Raw genomic sequence first — 24,371 nt, 5'->3', positions numbered from 1 at the left:
TCTTGGGTTGAATGTGCGTGGCCCTTTTAGAGGTAGATGTTTGGTGGATAACCAGACTTGATCCCCTACTTGATATTGAGGGGCTTCCTTCCGATGTTGATCTGCTCCTTTCTTGTATTGTTCTTTAGCCCTTTGAAGGTGAGAAACAGCTTCCTTAAAGGCTTGGGTGATTGTAGAATGCAGGTAGTCTACTGCTGGTGTTTCAAGATCTTGGAGGGGATCCAACTCCGAGGTTCGAGGGTGACTGCCGTACAAAAGAAAAAACGGGGTTTTCCCAGTTCCCGAATGGACAGAGTTATTGTAGGCATATTCGGCTATCCAAAGGATGTCTTTCCAAGTTTTGCTGCCATGTAATCCCCCTGTGTGAGCAGGGGAATTACCTCCTGCAAAGTCACCATACGAAATTTTTGAGATTTTATGAATTTGTTCACTGGGCGAAGATCTAGTACAGGGTGTATGGTTAAATCCTTTTTGGGTACAAGGAAGTACACTGAATAAATACCCTCCTTTACCTGTGATAGAGGCACAACCTCTATTGCTCGTTTTTCCAGTAGCAGTTCGACTTCCTGAAGAAGGATGGAGAGGTGTTCCTTTGAGAGGCGTCTTTCCCTTGGGGGTCTGAATGTAGGGGACCGACTGAATTCGATGCAGTAACCGTGGGCTATTGTTGACAGTACCCAACGGTCCATGATAATTCCCTCCCATGCTTGTAGGAATGATGTTAACCGGCCCCGACCGGAGATGCATGGGAGGGGACCCAAACTTCCAAACTTTCGGGTCATTTGCTGTTGGCAGCCTGGGAGCCTCTGGGAGTGGGGCCCCGACCTCTTCCCTTGCCACGACGTTGTCCTCTCTGAGCATATTGTCCACTGGTTCCCTGAGTGGAGGACCAGTTGCCTGCTGAGGAGTATTGTTGTTGTTGTTGGTTTTGTCGTTGGCCACGAAAAAAAGCGCCTGTTGCCGTAACCTTGCTTATTAGGAGGTCTTGTGATTTGGTCCAGAGTCTTTAGAGTTTCAAATTCCTTCTTAGCTGTCTCCAGTGTGTCGTCAACCGCCTTACCAAACAAGTTTGAGTGTTCAAGGGGTTTGTTGATGAGGGACGCCTGGGTTTCTGGCTTGAAACCTGAGTTCCTGAGCCAAACATGACGCTTAAGAAGTACCCCCTGGACTAGTGACTGGCCAGCCGTCTCCGCAGCATCTAGCGTGTTCTTAATGATGCTTTGGTTTACCTGAGTACCTTCTGTCACAATGGCTAACAAACGGGTTCATAAGGGCTCAGGAGCTTCTTGTAGGCGTTCGTGCAACATTCCCCATTGGGTATCAGCGTAGCTTGCCAACAAAGTATTGTTGTTGGCAATCCGCGTGGAGAAATCTGCCGAGGATGTAATCCTTTTTCCCAAGGCATAAAGCTTCTTCCCCTCTTTGTCTGGGGGTGCTTCGCTAGTAGATAGCGCAATCCCTGCCCTTTTCCTCGTGGTGGTTACTACCAGGGAATCAGGTATGGAGTGACCCCTAATATATAAGGGATCCGACAGTGAGGGGCTAAAAAGCTTCTCAATTCTTGGGTTGACACCTCTAACCAATGCAGGTGTGGATAAAGATGGAACGAGGCGTCTCTTGACTGAGGCAAGAAGGGGTATGGCCTGGCTAGTTGGTGGCTTTTCCTTAATTATTTTCTCCACAAAGTCTACTTCTGGAGTAATTTCCCCTGTGTCAATTTCAAAATGTGCTGCCGCCTTGCGTAGCAATGCATTGAAAGTGGGTTGGTCATCCACAGGTGACGGGTTTCTGACCGGTGTGGTCTGAGGAGAGGACCGATCTAAAACGTCAGGGTCTGTTGACGCCCATGAAGACTGCCAGGGCTGTGGTCCACATATGTCTGGGTCTTCTTCATAGTCCCCTACAGGGTCTTGTAGATCCTCAGTATTTAGGAACTCTTCAACTTTGTGAAAATGAGGGTCCTCTTCAGTGAGGTCATATGTATCAATTTCCTCTTCAAGTGGGTCAAAGAGGTTTGGATATTTGGCCCTAGGGTCTTCATGGAGTATCTCTCTTGTCCTTTTGGGTGTAACGTGTTCAGGGGTGGACATAAACCTATCTAGCTTGGCCATACACAATTGAAATCTTTCCATAGTCCACTGGGATAACCCTGAATGGTCTAGTGGCGGAAAGGTATGCTCCTCCGCGTCTAGGCGTTGAGATCTCTCCCGTAGCGTGAATAATATATCCCTGTCGCCCTCTGAGAAAACTTCTTGTGGGCCCGACACTAGGGATGTATCTTTAGGTCTTCCCTTCGACGGGGGGGGGGAGGTTCCGGCATACCTTCCATATTTTTCGGCGTCTCTCTGGCCTTGTGAGCGGGTGTCGGCGACTCTTTCGCCGTCCGTCTTTGAGCGTCAGTGGAGACTATTCTAGCCAAGCTTTCGACGACTAGTTTGTCCGTCGAGGGCTGATCGTGAACGGTTTTCGGCAGTGCCGGAACCTTTTCGTCGACGGTCGCTCTCTTACGAGGCGGTTCGTCTGACGTTTTGGTGGTAGCACCCTTAGTTGCAGACGGCCCAGCCGCTAGTCGCGCATGCGGCTGCAGGGAGGCCTGGCGACCCTTACGGTCGGCGGAGGCTGCCGGTAGATTCGACGTCTCTGTTGGCACTGGGGCCTTCTTCGACTTAGTCGAGGAAGGGCCGTAGGTTGTGTGTTTAGTTTTCACGTTTTCATGTGCATCGGCGTCGCGGGGTGTCCATCCCCATAAGTAGGGCGTGAACCGAACTTTTCAGGGCGGGGGACAGATGCAGAGGAGCGGGAGTGTTCCTTGGAGAGGTCGACAACCTCCGATACGGAGGTAGCGTTATCACTATCCCCCTCGTCACATTCGGCGGCGGGTGAGGAATCAGCCTTCGACATAGCGTAGGCTGCCCACCTCTTGCCCCTGCGGTCCTTCAAAGTGTTTGGACGAAGGAGTTTACAGGCCGCAAGCCGGCCTCGTTGTGGTCGAGGGGTAAGCAGCGGTTACACCACTTATGCTTATCCTTGCACGTGAATTTGCCGTTACAACGAGGGCAAAATCTAAAAGGAGTCCTCTCCATAGCTGAGGATGTAATAATAAGTGAAAACAACCCCGAAGGAAAGGGGGGAGAGAAAGGCATTCTAGAAGAAAACGGAAATGTCCACAACAACCCCCACTCTCCCTACTGTGTAGGCCGGCGCGGCTGGGCCACGTGTTCGGCAGCGCCAATGGTATCGCCTCCGTCGAAACCACCACTGTCGAATATCTTGACTCGGCGGGGAAGTTGCTTTGCCGTCGAAAGAGGGCTGGAGGCGTTTGGATTAACGATAACTGACAAAATGACAAAGGGTTGAATAAATGGTAATGGCAATGTCTCTTACGAGGTCCACATAAGGCGACCAGTATTCTGCGTGGAAAAAAACAATCTGAGGGACCTCGACGCGTGAGGAATTTTGGGTACACTACATGTCACTATAGGGATAGTATTACAGACACGCCTATGTCAACGTCCCCTTTTTGACTTTCGAAAAACAAGATGCAATACTCCGCAGTTACCACTGGATGTCGGACTATGCACAGCATGTGATTCTAAGCAGATTAACAAACATCAGAAATATATATTCCGCACCATCGGGAGCCATTCCTTTTTTGATGGCACGGTTGTCCTTTTCCATTGTTCAACTCGGCAACTTCTAGCTGCAATTGGGAGAGTATGGGACATGTGATTCGGACTCTGATGTTCCCCCCACCTCATTCCCCACCTCATCTTCCACTCCCAGTAGTACGAATGATGGAGAATGGACCCTAGATATACCATCCAGATCCTTAATCCAGGACAAAACATCCATCTAGTACTTTTGTCTATCAGCACAGTCCCACTGCATATGATTGTAGTCTGCTTTCCTCATTCCACAGTTCCAGAAACTCAGGTTAACTCCCTGGTACAGCCTTGCCAGTTTAGTCTGCGGGTAATGCCACCTATGCAACAATTTAACAGCCTGCCACCTATACTGCAGGGAGACGGTAGCATGTGACACTTTCCGGCACATAGCCTCCCACAGTCTGTAATATACCTGCCCAAATCTTTCCCCCAACTTGGCAGTGCCTTACTCTCTGAGGGCGGCCCAGCAAGCAACAATTCCCTATACAGGCTGGCCACAAGACCCTTAGAACCCCTCTTCTGGATCAGAATATTCTCGAAAGATTTCAGTTCCCTTTGCAAATTATCACTCCACCTTGGCTCTATTCAGTTGCAATACACAGGAACTGAGATCCTCCCGATCTGAAGAGACTTCTCCAATTGTTGAGGGAAAGAAATGGTCCCTTTTCCCAAAGCTGTCCTGCTTTGCCCAGGCCCGTCTCATACCATGCCTGGAAGCTCAAATACTCATTAACCATGTCTTGCAACGGGGGGCCAACATACAACTTAGGGGGGGAGCCACATCATGAGCCATCGCATGTGCCTCTCTTCTCCTCCACAAACTCCATAGCACGGCCAGAACCAAATGTGCACTAACTCACCTTAGGATTTGCGACTGCGGGACCCACAACCACTCTCCCAGAAATACAGGTGTCAGAAGAGCATTCTCAATAGCAAACCCATTGTTTGAGCATAGAAGAGTCAAGATGATCCACCACCACCCTCAACTGGTCCTCTTTATAATACCACAACAAGTCGGGGAATCCAACATCCCCGGCCTCCCTAGGCAGTACAAGTGTATCGTAGGTAGTCCGATGCTTTGCACCTTTCCAGAGAAACTGCAAAAATGCCCTCCGAACTTTCTGAAAAAAATCATTAGGTGCACTAGCCGGTATTGTTTGAAACATGAACAAGAATGTGGGTAAGAGCATCATCTTGATACAATTCAGTCTAGCCATCCATGATACAATGTTTCCCCATTTATCTAAGTCCCGTCGCACCTTAAACCATGGAGGGAGATCATTGACTCAGAATATATTCTCTAAATCCCTTGAAATATACACCTCCAGGTAACAAAATCCCACATGTTTCACCACAAAAGGCAGGCTTCCATTATAGTCCATGTCAGCCTCATGCAATGGTCCCACCGGAAAGGCCACCAATTTATCCAAATTAATTAGAAACCCTGAGAGCCTACCATAAATCTCCAAGCCCAGAAGTTGAGGCGGGAGTGAGAGCCTCGGCACAGTGATATACAGCAGCACAGGATCTGCAAACAGACTCAATTCATAGGGCTTCCCCCTAGATCAACACCCCCTGAACAGAACCATCATTCCGTGCACTTGCGTCCCAAGTTTCCATCACTGAGGTATACAACAGCAGTGACAGAGGGCAACCCTGTTTAATACCCCTCGAGTAAAGCTCTTCTTCCCATCCATTTATCGGTCATACCTATCTTCCGCAGCACTGCTTCAGAAACAACCAGTGAACCCAGTCAAATGCCTTCTCTGCGTTGAGAGAAAGCACTAAGTCTCCCTCCATGCCCACCTCCCAGGAATCAAGATAATCCAATGTTTTCCTCAGATTGTCAGACCCCTGCCTATTCCTCACAATGCCAGCTTGATCAGGATGGACCAGCTACGGGAGAACAGCATCCAGTCTGGACGTGAGAACCTGAGTAAAGATTTTTGCATCCATATTTAAAAGGGAAATGTGCCAGTATGCCACGCATTTTATCAGGTCTTTCCCTTACTTGGGAATCACCTTAATGAGGGCCTCCAAGAAAGTGGAGCGAGGGAAGATCCCCTCCATTCCTAATATGATTAAAACCAGAGCCAGAAGATCAACATATAACTTAAAAAGGCTGAAGTGAAACAGTTTTTCCCTGGTGCTTTACCCGGCTACATATGAAGGATGGCCTTCGTAACCTCCATGCTGAGATGTCCGCCTCCAGTCTCTCCCGGTCAGCATGGTTCAGGGAAGGAAACCCCAGGCCTGCCAGGTAGCCCTCCTCCTTGCTCTCAGGGACTCAACATATGACCCTCTCCAGTGCAGTTAGGATGCTTTGTACCCTTATAACCTTTTACCTGATGACTTTTTGGTTATTTTGACAATGTGCCTAAGACAAGCTGCTGGCAAGCAGGTGGCAGGTGTGTGATTTTTACAGTTTCTGTGATGTTTTTCTTGTGCACTTTTGCATTTAACGTAAATGGCCATTAAAGGTGGCTAGCGCCCTAAAATGGCCATGCCATGAGATTTGTGCTTGTTCTTTGGCCATCTTGTCCTTTGGCCTCCTCTTCCTGCCTTCTGAGCTCAGATTATGATATATATGGTAACTTCTCAGTTCAGGAAAGGATACATGTGGTAACCCCTATCTCGGAGAAAGCTACTGCTTTTGTGTTCCCTGGATCTTCTTTCGTCTGTACCTTGACTGTCCTTCCTCCCGTTTGTTCTGCCGTTTGTTTTCCCATTTGATTCCTCTTACCTGGTTTCTGTACTCGCTGGATTTCATTCTGCCACGCTTCCAGACTTACCGCTGCTTCTTCCTTCCCTGGATTTGTTTGGATTACCTTTCATCTTTCATCAGCCTGCTCCTTAACAGGCAACTGGACTGCTGCACACCAGATTGTGCATCTCTGCAAGTACAGGTCTTTTTCTTTTCGTTTGGGGAAAGGTTTTTTGCCCTGTGTATTTGGTTTTCCACCCCAGAGGTCACCTGGCCTGGGTAATTACCTGTCGGGTAGAGTGATGTCAGGAGACTCTCACCCATATCTAATTATAAGTGTTTTTCTTATAATAACGCGCTTAATACCGGGATTCAAACCTGTGTTGCTCTGCGTCGTCTTGCTTCCAAGACGAGCACGTTGCCCAAGAGCTATCCTCCTGGCCCTGCACAACATCCGTTCCAAGCACAAGACCTGTCACGGATCATCTGCAAGCAAGATTCCACAGAAGACGACAGGTGAGCCCAACTGCAGAGTCTGACAGTTTGAGACGCCAACGGACCACCACACCTGAAAAGATGCATCCAGACCAAGATTTTTTACGAGGCATGCAGGAGTTAAACATAGAGATGCCAACCCTGAAAGCAGAGAATGCTGCTCTTCGACAGATGGTGATGACACGGGATGTCCTTTTCTCAAGAAACCCCTGCCCTGGGAACAGTATAAGAAAAATATGACGGATCACCAAAAAGACTGTGTCCATTCCTGGATTCTTGCCTTGTTCTCTTTACTTTCAAGCCTTATTTCTATGCCTTGGACATAGCAAAAGTGGGATTCATAATATCCTATTTAACTGTTTGTTCTCCAATTGGATTCCTCTCGTACCCATCACGGATCAACTGCAAGCAGTCTCCACAGATGACACAGGTGAGCCCAACTGCAGAGTCTGACACTTATACAATACTGCTTTATGGTATGTTTGAAGAACCTTTTTCAAGCCGTGTGAAATACTGAGCAGTCTATACCTTGCTTCTGCTCTATACATGAATGAGTTCCTATTAAGGTGTTAGGGCATTTTCTAGTAGGGAAGGTTTATGTAGCGTTCACATCTGGTAGCAGATAGAGAGTGAGAATCTAAGGGTGTGTTTTTAGATGGTGCTGGTGCCGGGAACAGATGCGTGGGCCTTGATTGTGCAGCACAATGGTGATGAGGGGAGGGCTTGGGCTGATTGTTTGTGTTGAGCCTTAGATTGTTTTAAAGAGAGGTAGCAAGCCAGCTGCACACTACATGTGTAAAGTCCAATAACTGTTAAAAAGCAACCAAAGGTGTCATTAGAAAGAGTACAGCTGCATAGAGTTTGTTTGTTTGTTTGTTTGTTTATTTATAGTGTGCTCCCAACCCAGAGGTATCTGGGCGCATTACAAGGATATGCATTATCATATCAGAGCACAGTAAGTCAGTAAGATAAAGGAATATATACAGTTAGTTACACAATAGGCAATACACAGTATATCAATGCATTAAAAGAATATACAAGGCAGTCTATGTTGCATACATGTGTGATTTCTTAGGTGCAAACATGTGCATACAGTATAGGGAAATATAATGATAATGTCAAGGAGATATGGGATAACAAAAATGGCCTAAAAAAATAAAAAAAACAGTGGAAGGTTTAATGCAGTGGGCTAGAGATAGTGTTACTGTACATGGTTCGAGTTTAGGGAAGGCTAGCAGGGTCTACTAAGGAGCATCTTTGGAGATGAGCCAAAGTTTGGTGTCTTTCCTGAATTTGTAGAAGGACCAGACGACTCTTAATGCAGTGGGTAGGGAGTTGAGCAGATTGAAGTGGCAGAGTGGCAGGTGTCGATTGTCGTAGTGGAATTCACATTTGTGTGGATTGGGTAGCTTGTACAGTAGCATGTGGTTAGCTTTTGTCAACTCATAGTAGGGTGAACTGGTTTGCTTCATTAGACAACCTCTCATTATCACTAACCTTCATTCGAATTAGAACCCCTACCGCCTTCCTTTTTAGTGCAGTTGAGCGTGTATATGCCTCTGTCTGCTTCATGTCCAGAATCAAAAGATCATTTGCTTCGAGATATGGGTTGGGTGTCATATCCGAGAAGACATTGTGATCTGTGGGCAAGCAGATGTTTAATAGAGGAAAGATTGACGGATATGATGTCCAGGTTAAGTCCTGGCGGTCTCCAGATCAAAAGGGCGCAATGCCTAGTATGAATGGCATGGTGCCTTATGAGTTGATGTAGTCCATACTGTGCAAATCAGATCTGGAAGGGAAGGATCAATTAACAATGTCTTGACTTGGTGCAGTGTTCCTTAGAATTTGATTTATTTTTAAAATATTTAGCTGCTGCATGAATTGAGTAAGCCGGGGGGAGGGGCATTTTTCTTGGAGTGAAGGGTGGCAAAAGGCTCTTCAGCATATTAGAAAGGATTTGTTAGATGGAATGGGCAAACCTATCTTGACACTACCTGCTAGTGGCCAGGGTTTAGAGATTCTAGTGAGTTAGGTGGAAGGAGATGGCAGTGTTTGCTTTCTGAGCATTGAAGAGGACCATCCAAATATCCTCGGTAGTGAAATGCTGCTCATCTTCCAACTATTTTAGGATGTATTGGTGGGGTATTACATAGAATTTACACAGACGCCAACATTTTGGACAATCCAGTTGCCACCAATGGGACGAGCAGGCAACTTGTATGCTCTTAAGCAATTCTTTAGAAATGTAATTTTGTGAAAGAGTTCATACTTCACTTTTTGGCGGAATTTCTGTTGTGGATGACAAAGAAAAGGAAGTTCTGGTTTTGGGAGGAACTGAAAGCCTGTGAGGTCTTTATTGTGATATTTCAAGGTGAGTGATAAATATACAAGTAAAGAACAAGGAGCGCGAGAAGGAGCTGCAGTTGAATGGATTACCAAATCTCAGTCACTCGCACCTTAAGGGGATTGATGGCCCCACACAACTTTCTTGCCTTTGTAGAATCCGGTCCTCTGTTTTTCATCCTCAATCTGGGCTTCTGGGAGGAAAGGAATCCTCTCCTCCAGGCCTCCAACATTCAGACATATGCGTCATGCGTGGACAACATCACTGTTTGGGGAGTGGCAGAGCACTCGCCACAGCTTATGCCAAGTAGCTGGCAACTCAGCTGAATTTAGCAGCTTTGGGCTTTCATCGCTGCTTCGCTGCTTCCCTTGTCTAAAGGAACTGCCTTCTGTTCTTGACAACCCACATACTTGCATATCTCCTGAACCTCCTGCAATCGCCTTGCTCGTGCCTAAGCAGACCGTTCTTCTCCCTCATCGTTTCATTTGCTGCCATCTATTTTTCCTTCCTCTTGATGTTCTTCCTTTGCATCTCCTTGCTATTTTCCTGCCGTTTGGCCACCTCTCCCCTGCCTCCTGTTTCGTGACCACCTCTCTCCAGCCTCCTGCCTCCTTCCCACCTCCCCTCAGCCTCCTGTCTGCTGCCTCTTGGCTACGTCTCCTGACTTTAACTGCCCCATGCCTCTTTTCCAGTACTTCCCAAACTCGCTCCTACTCCGACTCCAAACACCGTAGCCCTTCTGTCAAGAACATGACTGCCCTGCGCACATCTAGTGTGTATAGGCTTCTTTCGGCCATGCTAGTGGGATTCTGAAAAAAAGGTAGGTATTTCAATCAATTGGTTCACATGGAACTTCGAGATGAATTTAGGCGCGAATCTGGGATGAGTGCGCAGAACTACCTTATCCCTGTGGACTGTAACAAAGGGATCTAGAACAGAAAGGGCCTGTAGTTCACTAACCCTTCTGATAGAAGTGATGGCCACTAGGAAGGCCGTTTTATAAGTAAGGTCTTTTAGACTTGCTTTATGCATTGGCTCAAAGGGAGATCCCATGAGCCTGGTTAAAACCAAATTTAGGAGCTGGGTGAGAAATGGGAGGATAAATCCTCTTAACCCCTTCCATAAAGGCCTTCATCACCGATATCTTCCACCACAACACCTTTTGTTGTGATGTGGTGTAGGCTGAAAGTGCAGCCAGATGAACCTTCAGGGAATTGAAGACCAACCCTGTGTCCAACAAATGGGTTAGGTACAGCTCAATGTGTGTGGGTGACCAATCGATGGGATTGATGCGCTTGGTATTACACCAGATAACAAACTGTTTCCATTTGCTGGCATAGCAATAACGGGTGTTAGGTTTTCTAGATTCCCTGAGTATGTCCATGCACCTCTGAGGGAGCTGTAGGTGTCAAAACTCTATGACCTCAGGAGCCAGGCTTCTAAGTTCAGAGTCTGTGGGCATTGGTGTAGGGTCTCCCCCCTGTCCTGAGACAAAATGTTGTACGGGCAGTGTAGTTTTACTGGTGGGGAGAGGGACATTTCCATTAGATGAGCGAACCAGGGTTGGCGGGCCCACATGGGGGCCACCAGTATCATGGTAACTGGTTCCTGGTGCATCTTGTGTACTATCTTGTTGAGAAGGGGAGTCGGGGGGAAAAGCATAGACACATTTCCCTGACCATGTTATCCAGAGACTGTTCCCCCCTGGAGCGGTTCTGGGGTTACCTGGAGGCGTAGTCTTGGCATTGGGCGTTCTCCTGAGTCGCGAACAGGTCGATGTCTTCGTGCAGACACCATTCGTATTCTATGGGCAGAGGGAAATCTCAGCTGAGCACGTCTACCAGAAGATTGAGTTCCCCTGGAACATGTTGGGACAACAGAAACTTCTTGTGTTTGAGAGCACATATCCAAATGTTTTGGGACAGCTTGGTTAGCCCTGGAGAGTGAGTGCTCCCCTGTTTGTTCAGGTAATACATGGCTGTAGTGCTGTCTGTTTGAATCAGCAATGACTTCCCTTGTAGTTGCATAGGAAAAGCCTTTAATGCCTTGAATACCGCTAATAGCTCCAGTAAATGTATGTGGTTGGACGCTACTTGTGGGGACCACACTCCATGCGCTGTCTGCTGAAGCAGGTGAGCCCCCACCCCGTGAGAGATGCGTCTGTCATGAGAGTGGCTTCCACTGCACGGGTGGTGAAGGTTTTCCCCTTCAAGAGGTTTTCCCTTGACCACCACTGCAGAGAGAGAATGAGAGCTGGCGAGACAACTACCAGATATTCCCATTGTCCGTTGGCCTGACACCACTGGCTGTTGAGCCACTCTTGCGTGGGATGCATGCGCAGCCGCGCGTGGGGAACCAAGTATATGCATGACGCCATCATTCCTAGCAAACGCATGGCTTTGCGCACCATCACCTCCCGACTGGCTACATATTGAGGAATCTGAAAAAGCATGTTCTGAACCCTCTTGTTGGAGGGGAAGACGAGGCCGTCTTTCGTCCGGATTAGACCTCCCAGAAATTGTTTTATTTGAATGGGGAATAAAATGGATTTTTTTCACGTTGAAAGAGAAACCCAGACTGAACAGAAGGTCTACGGTCTTTTGGGTGTTTAAAAAACATGTGTCGTACGAGTCCCCTGTTATGAGCCAGTCGTCGAGTTAAGGGTAAACCGGGACGGATAGTCTGCGCAGGTGTGCTGCTGCTACTGCTAGGACTTTGGTAAACACCTTTGGTGCCGAGGCGATGCCGAAGGGGAGCACTTTGATTTGGTAATGCCTGTCCACTATCATGAACCTTAGATATTTCCTGTGCACTGGCAACATTGAAATATGAAAGTATGCATCTTTCATGTCCAATGTTGCCATGTATTCCCCATGTTTCAACAGTGGGATCACCTCCTGTAGTGTTACCATGCAAAACTTTTGAGGTTTTATGAACTTGTTCGCTGGGCGCAGGTCTAGAACAGGGCGCATGGTGAGGTCCTTTTTGGGTACAAGGAAGTACACTGAATAAATACCCTTGTTTACCTGAAGAATAGGGGCGGCTTCTATGGCGTCCTTTCTCAGCAGCACGTCCACCTCTTGATTAAGGATCTCCTGATGGTCCAGTGAGAGGCACCGTGAGCACGGTGGTCTGAATTGTGGAGGTCGGGCAAATTCCACGCAGTACCCGTGGGCGACCGTCTTTATGACCCACTGGTCTGAAGTTATCCCCTCCCATGCCGTGAGGAAACATGTTAAGTGCCCCCCGACCGGGGTGACATGGAAGGCGACCTGGATCTGATGGTCATTTCTGACCAGAGGCTGCGGCTCCTCTAGGATTGGGGCCTCTACCTCTGGCTTTGCTGCGTCGTTGACCACTTGGTGGGTGGTATGCAGGGCTTCCTGAGATTTGTCCAGCATTAAAGCTTCCAGTGCTATAGTTGTTCTGACTTTCACAGGACTTTTAAGTAAGTGTTTTTAAGTAATCTGTTGCAGGGACTTAAGAGTCTCATGGTCTTTTTTGGCAGTTTCCAGGGCCTCATCGACCACATTTTCGAAGAGGTTAGTTTCTTCAATGGGTTTGTTGATGAGAGTGGCCTGTGTCTCAGGCTTGAAACCTGAGTTACAAAGCCAAGCATGCTGCTTAAGTAAAGTGCCCTGGGCCAGAGACCTGCCTGCTGTCTCAGCAGTGTCCAGAGTGTTCTTTATTACATTCTGGTTCACCTGCCTGCCTTCGGCCACAATAGTGAGAAGCCTGGACCTGACGGGTTCTGGGACCTCCTGGAGACCTTCCTATTCTAGGTTCCATTGAGCGTCAGCATAACGCGGCAGCAGCGTAGTGTTATTCGCTTTGCGCATAATATATGCAGCAGCCGAGGTAACCCGCTTACCTAAGTCATACAACCTCTTGGATTCTCTATCCGGAGGCACCTCTCCTACTCCTGCCCGTTTCCGGGTGGTAGTCACTACCAGGGAATCAGGGGTGGCGTGCCCTTTAATGTATTGAGGGTCCGAAGAAGCTGGCCGAAATAACTTTTATACTCTTGGGTTCACTGCCCGGGTCTGAGCTGGTGACACCGGGGAGGGAGCCAATCTTCTTTTAACAGAATTAAGGAGGGGAATGGCCTGTCTTGAGGGGGGCTTCTCCTTGAGAATGTCTTCTACAAAGTCCTGCTCGGGTACTGCTTCTTGAGTAGTGATTTGGAAGTGATCTGCTGCCTTTCTAACATGGCATTCAAGGCCATTTGGTCCTCTACAGACGAGGCCTGGCGAGCTGGGGTGGACGGAGGAGAATCCAGGCACAGAACATCAGTGTCCTGATCTTGTTGGGGGAGCGTCCATTGGTCCGTCCCCACTTGCTGGGATTCTTCCCAATTGTCTTTGGCATCCGCCTGGTCCTCGTTGTAGCCCTGCAGGAAGGACGTTTCTTCATCTTCACTGTAAACGTCCTGATAAGTATCCATCTGAACGATGTCTACATGATGGACGGAGACCGAGGGCTGATCTTCTTGGAAATGTGAAGCCAATTTAAGATTATGTTCTCCACAAGATATTTTCGGGGAAGGATGTTCAGAAAAATTGATAATTTTTTCAAGACGATCCATGCACCCTTCAAATTTCTCCATTTTCCACTCAGAGGAACCAGAAGGGCCTACGGATGGAAAAACATTGTCTTCCGGCCATTGACGCCGAAATTTGTCACTCAGGGTGTTGGAAAGAGGCTCATGACTGTACTCGTAGGTCTCGTGAGAATCGGGGCACCATGGCGTATCTATAGATTTGTCCGCGGCCTGCCCCATGTTTTTCGACGGAATAGGTATAAGCCCAACCACCGAAGTAATTCTTGCGATAATGTGTCCAATTGCCGCCCAATCGGCGTGAGTTAGTGGGTCCGAAGGCCTATCAGTAGATTTACTGCCTACCGCAGCGTTAGAGGGCCTAGCGGTAGGTTTTTTGCCTTGAGGCCTAGTCGTAGATTTTGGGCCTACCGGGCCTTTCGGGACCGTCGGAGCATCGAAATTCCACACTTTGATATGTAAACCTGATTTAGGTGTAGCGCCCATGTTTGTTTTGGAATGCCCAGTCGCAAAACGCTGCTGCGGATGCGGGGAAGGCTGTTGATCTGAACGATAAGAGGAATCCGCCGAAATTTTCGACTGCCTTGCTGGCGCTTTCACCTTTTTCGACATACCTGTCGAAATAGGTGGAGGGGTTGTGTATTTAGTGTAATGCGTTCTTTGTACGCCCCTGTCGCCAGGAATTGTCCCTGAAGCGAGACTAGTGTCAGGCCTTGAACGGTCGGGGCCGGGCGTGGCGGACCTAGAAGTGTCCGCCTCGAGGTCTATCACATCTGCAACGGATGTTTGGTCATTGAAGGTGCCCCCGTCACTTTTGGCGGGTGTGGCGGTGGGGGAAGAGGGTTCCGCCCGCGACATACCATACTCGGCCCACCGCTTTTCACGGCGCTCCTTAAGGGTCTTAGGCCAAAGGAGTTTACAAGCCGCACACCGCTTCTCATTGTGATCTAAGGGGAGACAGGAGTTGCACGTCCTGTGCTCGATCTTCCATGGGTATCTGACCCTACACTTAGGGCAGAACCTAAAAGGAGTCCTTTCCATAACGAAAGGGAAAGATGACCAGACCAAGAGGGTAAAGAGGGGGAAAGAGGAAAGACATAGCGAAGATATGGCCAGCCCGACCCCACTCTCCCTATTGCGAAGGCCGGCCAGAGGATGCTACAGCCGCCGGATCTTAGGTGCCGAAATCGATAGCCGTAGACAAATCCCCTGCAGTCTTCGTTGAGGTTGTTCTTGCCATCGAAGTGACTTAAAGGGGGAATAACCGACAAGTCGGTTTAAGGTAAACAATGGGCCTCATTACAACCCTGCCGGTCTGGTAAGAACGGTGGCGGTAAAACCGCCGCCACCGTTCTTTCTGGACTGGCTGATTAAGAGTCCTGCAGGCAGGAGGTGTCACTCCCGGCAGGTCTGACCTGGCGGAATTTACACCACCTGCCTGCATGCGGACATGGAAACACCGGCTCCGTCATAGACAGAACCAGTGTTTCCATTGTCCCCATCCCCATGGAGTCCTATGGGACTCCATGGGAATGGGGATGGGAGTGGGGACTTACAGAATTCCGCCTCTTGAATTCCCGGGTCACTGGGGTCGTAATGCCCCATTGATTCCAGGAATCACGGAGGCGGAATGATAATACGGGTCCGGCCGTAACCTACCGGTTTTTCCGGCACGGTTACCACCGGACTCGTAATGAGGTCCAATGTCTCTTATGTAAGAGCTCTGCTATAGGGCGAACAGTTATCTGGGTGGAGAAAAACAATCTGAGGGACCTCGTCGCGTGAGGGATTTTGGGTACACTACATGTCACGATAGGGATAGTGTTACAGACACAGCTATGCCGACGTCCCCTTTCGGTCCCCGAAAGACAAGATGCAATACTCTGCGGTTACCACTGGATGTCGGACCATATGCACAGCATGTGATTCTAAGCAGATTAACAAGCATCAGAAGCTATGTTATGTTGAACCGCAGCCTTCCTGCTGCTAGAACAGTCTGAGCTTCTCTCCCGTGGGACTGCAGACCGGACCAATATAAAGGCTGGCTGCCATTTTGAAGATAAAATCTGCTGTCTGAGCAAAGCAAGCTTGGCCTGCATCTCCCACTCTCAGTCTAAGTGACATGTTTCTCCAGTGCTGTGACTCATATTAAATTCCAAACTGGTTATCGATGTTCTTATGTTTGCATCATTCTGTGCTTTGTGATGACTGATTCCCCAGCGTAAAGTCTCCTCCCGTATGGCCAGGGGAAGGCAGCCTCTACCTGATCCTGACCCTGGGGGTGGTATTCTGAGGGTGGATCACATGGGAGGAGATGGCTGTCGGGGGAGAATGGTGACTCCACAGGGAGCAACCGGTATAATTCACTTTATGAAGAAAATCCCTTAATTCCAGAGTTCTTGATGGCTTGTTGCCATTACTGAAACCCATCTGATTGTAAAACTCGTAAAACTGCTTTTAAACAGAAACCTATTAAATCTCCATAATGAACACCATGTATATAAAGCATCTGATAATGTTGATGATTGTATTTCAAACACAACTATTCATCAATGTGATCCAAAATCATAAGAAACTTGTGGGAACTCCAAATCGCAGAAATCTCGAAGTAGTGTGACGAGGAGGAGGCACAAGGAGTTCATGTGGAGGAAACATGACTTTGAAAACAAAGTGCAGTCTAGTCGTTGTCAGCCCAGTCAATTATGCAGGACATTTAAATCTCCCGACCAGCTGTGGGAAAGGAGACAAGGAGAATGTCATGACTGAACGAAGAGAGATAAGGAGGGCTGCAGAGTGCGATCAGCGGGACGCGGGACCGGTAGCGGAGGAAGACCCGCAAAGGACCATGGGGAGAGTGAGAGATGCTCGGCCGAAGCAGTTTGATGATGCTCAGGACCGGAGAATAACTCCAGAAGACAGAAAGCAGGTGATGCGCAGCGGGACTGCGAGAGACGTAGTCCTACAAGGCTGCACAGGTCATGGCAACATAAGCCAGAGGAGTTAACGCAGAGACCCAGACAGAATTTGGCCAGACGTCGAAGCTGGCTCCTCATGAGCACATCTCAGCCACTGCACAGTGAACCGGTGAGTCAGCCTAATATCGAAGGGGGCTCCGGGACATGCAGACATGCTAAACAGCACTGTGAAAGTACTTTTAAATACTGACCATATGTAATTTAATGAAAAAGGTGAAAATGGTGCAATTCTCCTGACATCAAATGTCAGTTGGGGGGGGGGGAACCTGTGACCAGCATTGTCTAAGCCAAAAGACATTGCTTAAAGAACAACGCAGGCAAATATGGTGAGATTCTTCTGGCATAAGAGTTGTTTGGAAGAAACCATGAACCAACATTGCCAAGAGCCAAAAGAGAATCTAAGAGAAATAAAGAGGCAAAATCTGACATGAAATGTCAGTTTGGGGGAAACCTTGAAGCATTGGCAAAAGCCAGGAGACCGTATAAAAGAGGATGACAAAAGGAGCTTGAACAAACCCTTATATATGGGATGCTAGTGTGAGGGAGATTGGTGCAAGTACTAACTGAAGTTAAAGAGGGTTGTGCCACAGGAGAGGTGCAACTGTAAGAATATTTAAGAGGAGAGTGAATGTTGCAGAGAAGTCTGATAAAGAGATCAGGTAGCGAAAGCTTTTCGGTAGGAGATACCTTGCAGGAGAATACACCAGTGGATCTAAGTGAACCAAAAGGGGTTATTTCTTGCAGGAGAGTAAACCAGGATATCAAGATTTTCTTTCAGTGGAAGTTGAGAGGTTTCCTGGCACGAGAGTGTACCTGGAAAGTTATTTTGAGTTGGTGTTTTAAAAAGAGACTTGGTCATATTCAGTTCTTGTTTTAAATGATCATTTTGTCTACCAGAAGCTTTGAAAAGACATGCCTTTTGCCATATGTGAATCACTATTCTGAAAAAGACATTTGCTTTGCCATTCTGAATAGTAAAGACTTTTCCTTGCTTTATCTGAACCAGCATTTTGAAAATAACATTTATTTTGTCATCCTGAAGAAAGTATTAGGTGAAAGAGACATTTGCAAACGCTTTAAGAGACTGGTCTTCATCCAAGAACATTGAATAATTTACCTGAAGTAATCCAGGGGAAGGGATTTAACCCTGGATACAAGAAGTATTTGTGTTGGAATTATATGTTTGAGCTGTTGCACTTTTATATTGAGTTGAAATTTGAAACATCAATCTTGCACTGTTTGCTTGTTTATGTTAATGTGAGGGTCAGATTGGGTTTGGACACGAGGCCCTCTTGCTTTAGTTTTACTTTCATATGAAGGGAAATTTATGTTAGGATAGGGATAGTTAGGCCTTCATCCTTACCACTTTTTCTGTTAAAAAAATGACTAATATTGAAGAAAGTATATCTTTGCGTCTGTCTCGGATTGCTGACCCCTCACATGTAATACATAAAGAATAATGTAATACTGATGCCTACAAATCAATTAAAATCAAATGACATGTCCTTCTGGGATTTACTATTACTCAATGCCAGCAATGTCAATCTGGCTGCTCTGACACTCATGCAGATTCTAGCAGGCTTTCAGCAGAAAACAAAAGTGCATTGTGCAAAACCTGTACTGATGAGGCTGTGTACACCATTTTAAATTGGTAAAGCAGCAAAAGGACTTGAAGGCAACATGTTTCCACGTAATAAGAAAAGCCAAACGGCCCCTCCCATCCCTTCAGATGTAATTGGTTCCAGTCATAATTTGATACCGTTTCCTCCTAGCCCTCTTTTAAAAACTCCTGGCTGATCTCCAGATACCTAATCAAAAACTTCAATTCCACATGGGAACCTCTTCCAAAGGGGACATGTGACTCTGTTGCCCTCCAGCACACTAGTGCTTCTGCAATGTCTGCTCAGCAGTGCGAGTTGCTTTACTCATCTACTTTAAGCCCACATTACACTCCACTACAGTTGGGCATGCTGGCTGCTACTGCGCTCAATCAGTGCCAGTGTGGAAGCTCCCGCACAGAGGATAGCTATATTTTTCTTTACCCTCTGGCAGGATAAGTTCCATCCCTCTCCTTCTCATGTGGGACATGACTTGCAGCTGCTCACTTTCCATCGTTGTGGCAGCCGACAGACGGACATGTCATATCCTGCTGCTTCTATTTATAAATCTGGGGCTTCCTCTCCGAAGCCTACAAAGAACCGCATTGAAGTTGGCAGAGGTGAAACCCAATTAGCCTTTATGATCTTCACCCCGTTTCATTCAAAAAAGCTTTATATCCTTCCAAGCTGAACTCTGAATAGGAAATTGAACCCTGTTAAACATGTTTTAATAATGATGGCACGTATCCACATAATTTTCTTTATCTTTTATTGAATTTAGAAATCATTAACTGGTTTCCAAATACTGACTCGGGTCAGGGGTGCTGTTATGGCTAGTTTTCCTACTAGATTTGATGAGATTTCTGATAGAGCCGGAAGATTAACCAAGGAGAGGGGAGGGGGAGGAGAAGGAAGGAGAGGGACACAACAAGTGACTATTCTACTAGGCCTGGTGACATTTCAGATAGTGCTGGAGACGGAGGGGAGGAACAGAAACGAGAGGGGGGGGGAGGAGACAAACAATGTAGCTATCATACTATGCCCAAGGACGAATTCTATCATACTATGCCCAAGGACAATTCTGATAGAGTAAGTGCATACAGTAAGAAAGGGAGGGGGGGAGAAGAGAGGCGGAGAGGGAGAAGGAAGAAGGGAGAAAGGAGAGAACAAGAGTAAGCAGGGAAAAGAGTGGAGGAGCAAGGGGGGAGAGACAATACATTTGCAGGAGTCAGTTTAGTTTAGTTTGTTTATTTATAAAGCGTGTCCGAACCCTCAGGTAGCTGGGCGCATAATCATGTGCACAGCAGCGTTACATATCGTTACACAAACATCTTAATACACCAGTCAGAGCATACATTAGTCCAAGCTCTGAGTAGTTACATACAAGAATAGAATATACAGGGAATAAGGTACAAGATAATTTACAGTGGCGAGTGAGGACCGGGTTACAGGGTGGTCCTGAATCGGATATAGACAGGGTGATCATTACTACATGGTGGCGAGCGACGGCTGGCCGAACGTGTCATTGAGAGATTAGATGTTTAGGCTAGTAGCCATGATTTCACCATGGCTCTGAATGGCCAGAATGTGGCTTCCGATCTAATTGCAAGAGGGAGGGTATTCCAGCACTGTGCTGCAAGCATTGGGAAGCTGCAACCTCCATCTGTTTTTAGGTTGTAGTTGGGGACCTTTAGTTGGTGCAGGTAGGGGGTTCTGGTGGGTCTAGTGGAGCAGTGTCTAGTGAATTTGTCTGAGAGGTAGCGAGGAGCGATGCGTGACAGGCACTTATGGGTGATGACCAGGGTTCTTAGCTTAATTCTGTTGCGGATCGGGAGCCAGTGGACTTCTTTGCTCGCCGTGGATATGTGAGCCTTGCGCAGGTCGTTAACGGTGCATCTTAGTGCATTATTTTGCAGGATCTGGAGCCTGTTCAAGTTTTTTGTGGTAGTGCCTAGGTAGAGTGTGTTGCAATAGTCTAATTTAGACAATATCAACGCTCTAGATAAGGTGAGGCAACTAGAGGTGGAGAGAAAAGGCCTGCAGGCATTGATCAATGTATTGGTGTAGGTAGTGGTTGAGATGGTGGAGTTTATTTGTTTTTTTTGTGACAAGGTGGAGTCGAGGTACACACCTAGTGTTTTGACCTCTTTGGAAACTTTTATGATGTTGCTGTCAATGGTGAAGGATTGGTACCTTTGGTCTAGTTTGTTAAGCCGAGCCTGGGAGCCTACGATAAGCAGTTCTGTGTTATCGTCGTTGAGGCAGAGACTGTGTGTGGCCATCCAGGCTTGGATTTCTAGGTAGATTTCATTAAGCTTTGCAACATCCTCTTCATAGCTGCCAGTGAGGGTGATGAGGACCTGGGTGTCGTCTGCATAATTAGTGTAGCTGACACCCAGGTCGTCAAGACGGTCAAAGAGGAGCTTCGTGAAGATATTGTAAAGTGTGGGGGAAATGCAAGAGCCTTGGGGCACTCCAAATGTGATTGGGATAGGGTCCGCAGCCGCAGTAGGGGCGAAGACCCTAGTCGACCTGTCAGACAGAAATGACTGGATTCACTTAGTGGCATTCTGAGAGAATGCAGCAGCCGAGAATAGGTGTTGAGTGAGGATCTGGTGGTCAACCAGATCGAAGGCAGCAGAAAGATCCAACAAGAGCAAGATGGCCAGTTTGCCCTTATCTTTGGCATCATCCATTTGGATTTTTAGATCCAAGAGGGCAGTTTCAGTCCTGTGCCTTGGTCTAAAGCTGGATTGTCGCAGGCCTAGGAGGTTGTTGTCTTCCAAATGTTGTTGTATTTGGAGGTAGGCTACCCTGTCTAAGATTTTGAGGAGAAATGGGACTGTGGTGATGGGCCTGTAATTTGTAGGGATGTTGGGGTCGAGGTTGGTTTATTTTGAGCATGGGTAGGACCCACGCTTCTTTAAGGTTATTGGGGACCACTGAGTTTTGAAGGAAGAGTTGATCAAAGAGGTGATGAGAGGTGCTAACTCATTAGCCCCGTCTTTGATGACGGAGGCGGGACAGATGTCACCTTTGCAGTTGGATGGTTTGAGACTGGCGATTATCTTGATTACTTCCTCTTCTGTGACTGGTGAGAAGTGGAAGGAAGGGCAGTTAGTGGTAGTGTGGTTTATTATGCTATTGGGGTTCTGTTTGGAGGCTTTTTTTGCTTCTATCTTAGCTTGTAGGAGGGCAATTTTGTTAGCGAGGGCAAGCTGGATATTATTGCACCAGGCCTTGTCTTTAATGCAGTCCTCTGAAGGAGGCAGTGGTGATTCGAGTTCCCTTAGTATAGAGAATAGTTCTTTAGTGCCAGATTTGGCGTTTTGTATTCTCATATTATAGATCTCTTTTTTTGCATTTAAGATGGCGGTTTTGTAGGTGGAGGCTGCTGAGGCGAACTTATCTTTAGTGGAGAGAGAAGGGGCTTTTCTCCAGCTAGTTTCTGCCTGCAACACTATGTAATACACATAGTGTTGCAGGAAAACAGCAGAAGCAAGACATGATTAAGGAAGAAGATGGACATAGCATGATACAGGATCACCATGAGTATGTGATGCAGAGGAAGTCCGGATTGAGAATAAAGTCGGGAGAAGCACCAAGGGTCAAACAAGTCCATAAAGTCCAAGTCAAGCATTTGCAACAATATAGTGATGGTAGAGCAATAGTGTATCAAGACAACTCCTGGAGTGAGAAGATGAAGGGGGCAGAGGTAGAGGGCTAAGGGGAATGGGAGGTAGGATAGACAGGAATAAGCAAGGCAGGAAACACATGCACATAAGAGGGGGGTGTCAAGGGAAGAAAATACAACACCACAGGCAACCATGGGGGGGAACTGTAGACAACACCAGAGGCAACCATGGGGGGGAGGGCAAGGGAAGGCGCAGGGTTTCAGTAGCGGACAGGGAGCAGACAGGGGCCTTCGATGTGTGCCTTAGTCATCAGGGCCAGCTCCCGCCTCCTGGTTGCTGTGATTGGCCTATCTAACACTTCCAGAGTTGTTGTTTATTTCACAGAACTGGATGGTGAGTGGTGTCGTAAGTGGAAGATTCTGTGTGTATCTGGAATGTATGTGGTTGATTGAAGGTTCCACCCAGGCAGTTGGAAGTATGTAGCATGGGTGGTAGGAGCCTCACATATTTTTTAGGTTAGGTTAGTAGACTACCATGTGGTTCCGGTGGAATGGTTTAGAGGAACAGTTAATTGTGATGACTCAGCAGCTTGCCTGGAAGTTGAGTGAAGCTACATGTTATGTTATGTTATGTTATTTTGCATTTATATAGCGCCTTATATACCATTGGTATGGTCTGAAGGCACTGGTAGGTTGAACGCCCTTGGGAACCGAAGTTCATATCAGTAGAGAGAGTAGAGAGAGTCAAAGGTGCGTGTGAGCACCGGGTTTGTGTGCAGCTGGTGCGGTATTCGTGTAATAGCTGCTTCTTAGCAGTAGGTGTGGTGGTTGAGAGATCAGGAGTATGTGTTCGTTCTGGCAGGATTTATCCAGACCGAATGTGGCTGTATTAGGCCTGAGGAGAACGCCTGGCTGGGGAGGGTGTAACCAGCAGTGTTTACTTAGAATGATGGGGAGTGTGCGGCGGATGTTGGTATGAGAACAGTTATACCGAATGGTGTCATAGTATCTCTGTGTTCTAGTTGAGTGGTGTTGTAAAGGAGAGAGTAAGCGTGGGGTGTGATATGATGGGTTATATGCACTTTCAAACGTTCTCTGCATTCCAAACCATACTATATACCTCACGCAATTCTATGCGCTCCAGTCGGTTCCATGCACTCCTATCAACTCCATGCATCGCAGTCTGCTCCACACACTCCGATCTGCTCGACGCACTCATGCACTCCCGTCCGCCCCACGCGCTCCAGTCTGCCCCACGTATGCACTTCTGTCTGCCCCCATGCATGCACTCCTGTCTGCCCCATGCATGCACTCCTGTCTGCCCCATGCATGCACTCCTGTCAGCCCCACGCATGCACTCTTGTCAGCCCCACGCATGCAATCCTTTCGGCCCCACGCATGTGAGTTCCTTTGACTTTCAAACCCTTGCTGGCATGGACATTCAGTGTAAGGGGTTTCGCTCCTGTAGGGCTGGTGGTCCATGGGAACATAATCCATGAAGTCCATCCCAAACACAGGCCCACAGATCCAACGCAGATTGGCCATTTCCCTCCCTGCTTACCAACCCAGGGTCTGCTCGTTGCCTTGGACACCAGATGCTCCTCTCTGAGTATCAAAGCATTCTCATGGTTTGAAAAAGTACATCCATGGGCAGTTGTGCACCATTCGTGCACATCTGTCTGCATTCAGATGTGTCAGATTGTCTCAGTCAAGCATTGATACTGAGAATTCATTGCCTTCTTTGTTTAGAAGTGATAGCTTTTCAGCTGGAAAAACAGTGAATGATGACTTCCACTAGCAAAGCTGTAACACCAACATACTACAACAAGCTAATTAAAATCTATTCAATTGGTATTATGTTACTGTATTGGTTTTACATAGCACACTGGTGCCATGTTCATGGTCTCTTGATGCGTTGCCACCTGTAGGAAAATGGGTTGAGCTTGGTTAGTAGGATAAGAGGCAGCACTGCAAGATTGCTTGCTTTGCTGTTGCGTCAATGCATGCAGATCGGAAGGAACCAGGTCTGTATGACGTTTTGTTTCTTTGTGAGTAGCAGAGAGGCCGCATACATCCAGAGGCGAGCCCAAGGTGGACGTATCCTGCTCGGTTTGCTTCTAGCAAGGTTTGCCCTGAGAGCGAGGGTGGGCTGAGTGTTGTGTGGGACAAGCTTGCCGGAGGGCTGTGGAGTTACATGAGTTTCATGTGTGCAGTGGAGAGGTGCACCACCTGTTGTTCACCTGCAGCGATCAACTGGATAGCTGAAGTGGAAAGTAGAAGCAGGTTAGTGACAAATATTGCACAATACACCATAGGGGACCAATGCTATGGTCCCCTGATGTGTTGATAACCGAAAGACAACAGAAAAAGTACTTAGCAGCACAAGGAGCCTTTA

General features: G+C 47.5%; 1 protein-coding gene across 1 annotated transcript in view; it reads right to left on the bottom strand.

The window, feature by feature from the left end:
- ANTXR2 (ANTXR cell adhesion molecule 2) overlaps window positions 1-24,371 on the bottom strand; it is a 491,546-nt gene that overhangs the window by 61,825 nt on the left and 405,350 nt on the right. The window lies entirely within an intron of this gene.

This window comes from Ambystoma mexicanum, chromosome 2p, assembly GCF_040938575.1.
Source record: "Ambystoma mexicanum isolate Mex_15411 chromosome 2p, UKY_AmexF1_1, whole genome shotgun sequence".
Classification (NCBI taxonomy): Eukaryota; Metazoa; Chordata; class Amphibia; order Caudata; family Ambystomatidae; genus Ambystoma; species Ambystoma mexicanum.
The sequence above is the reverse complement of the archived record's forward strand: the minus strand, read 5'-3'. Positions and strand labels throughout refer to the sequence as shown.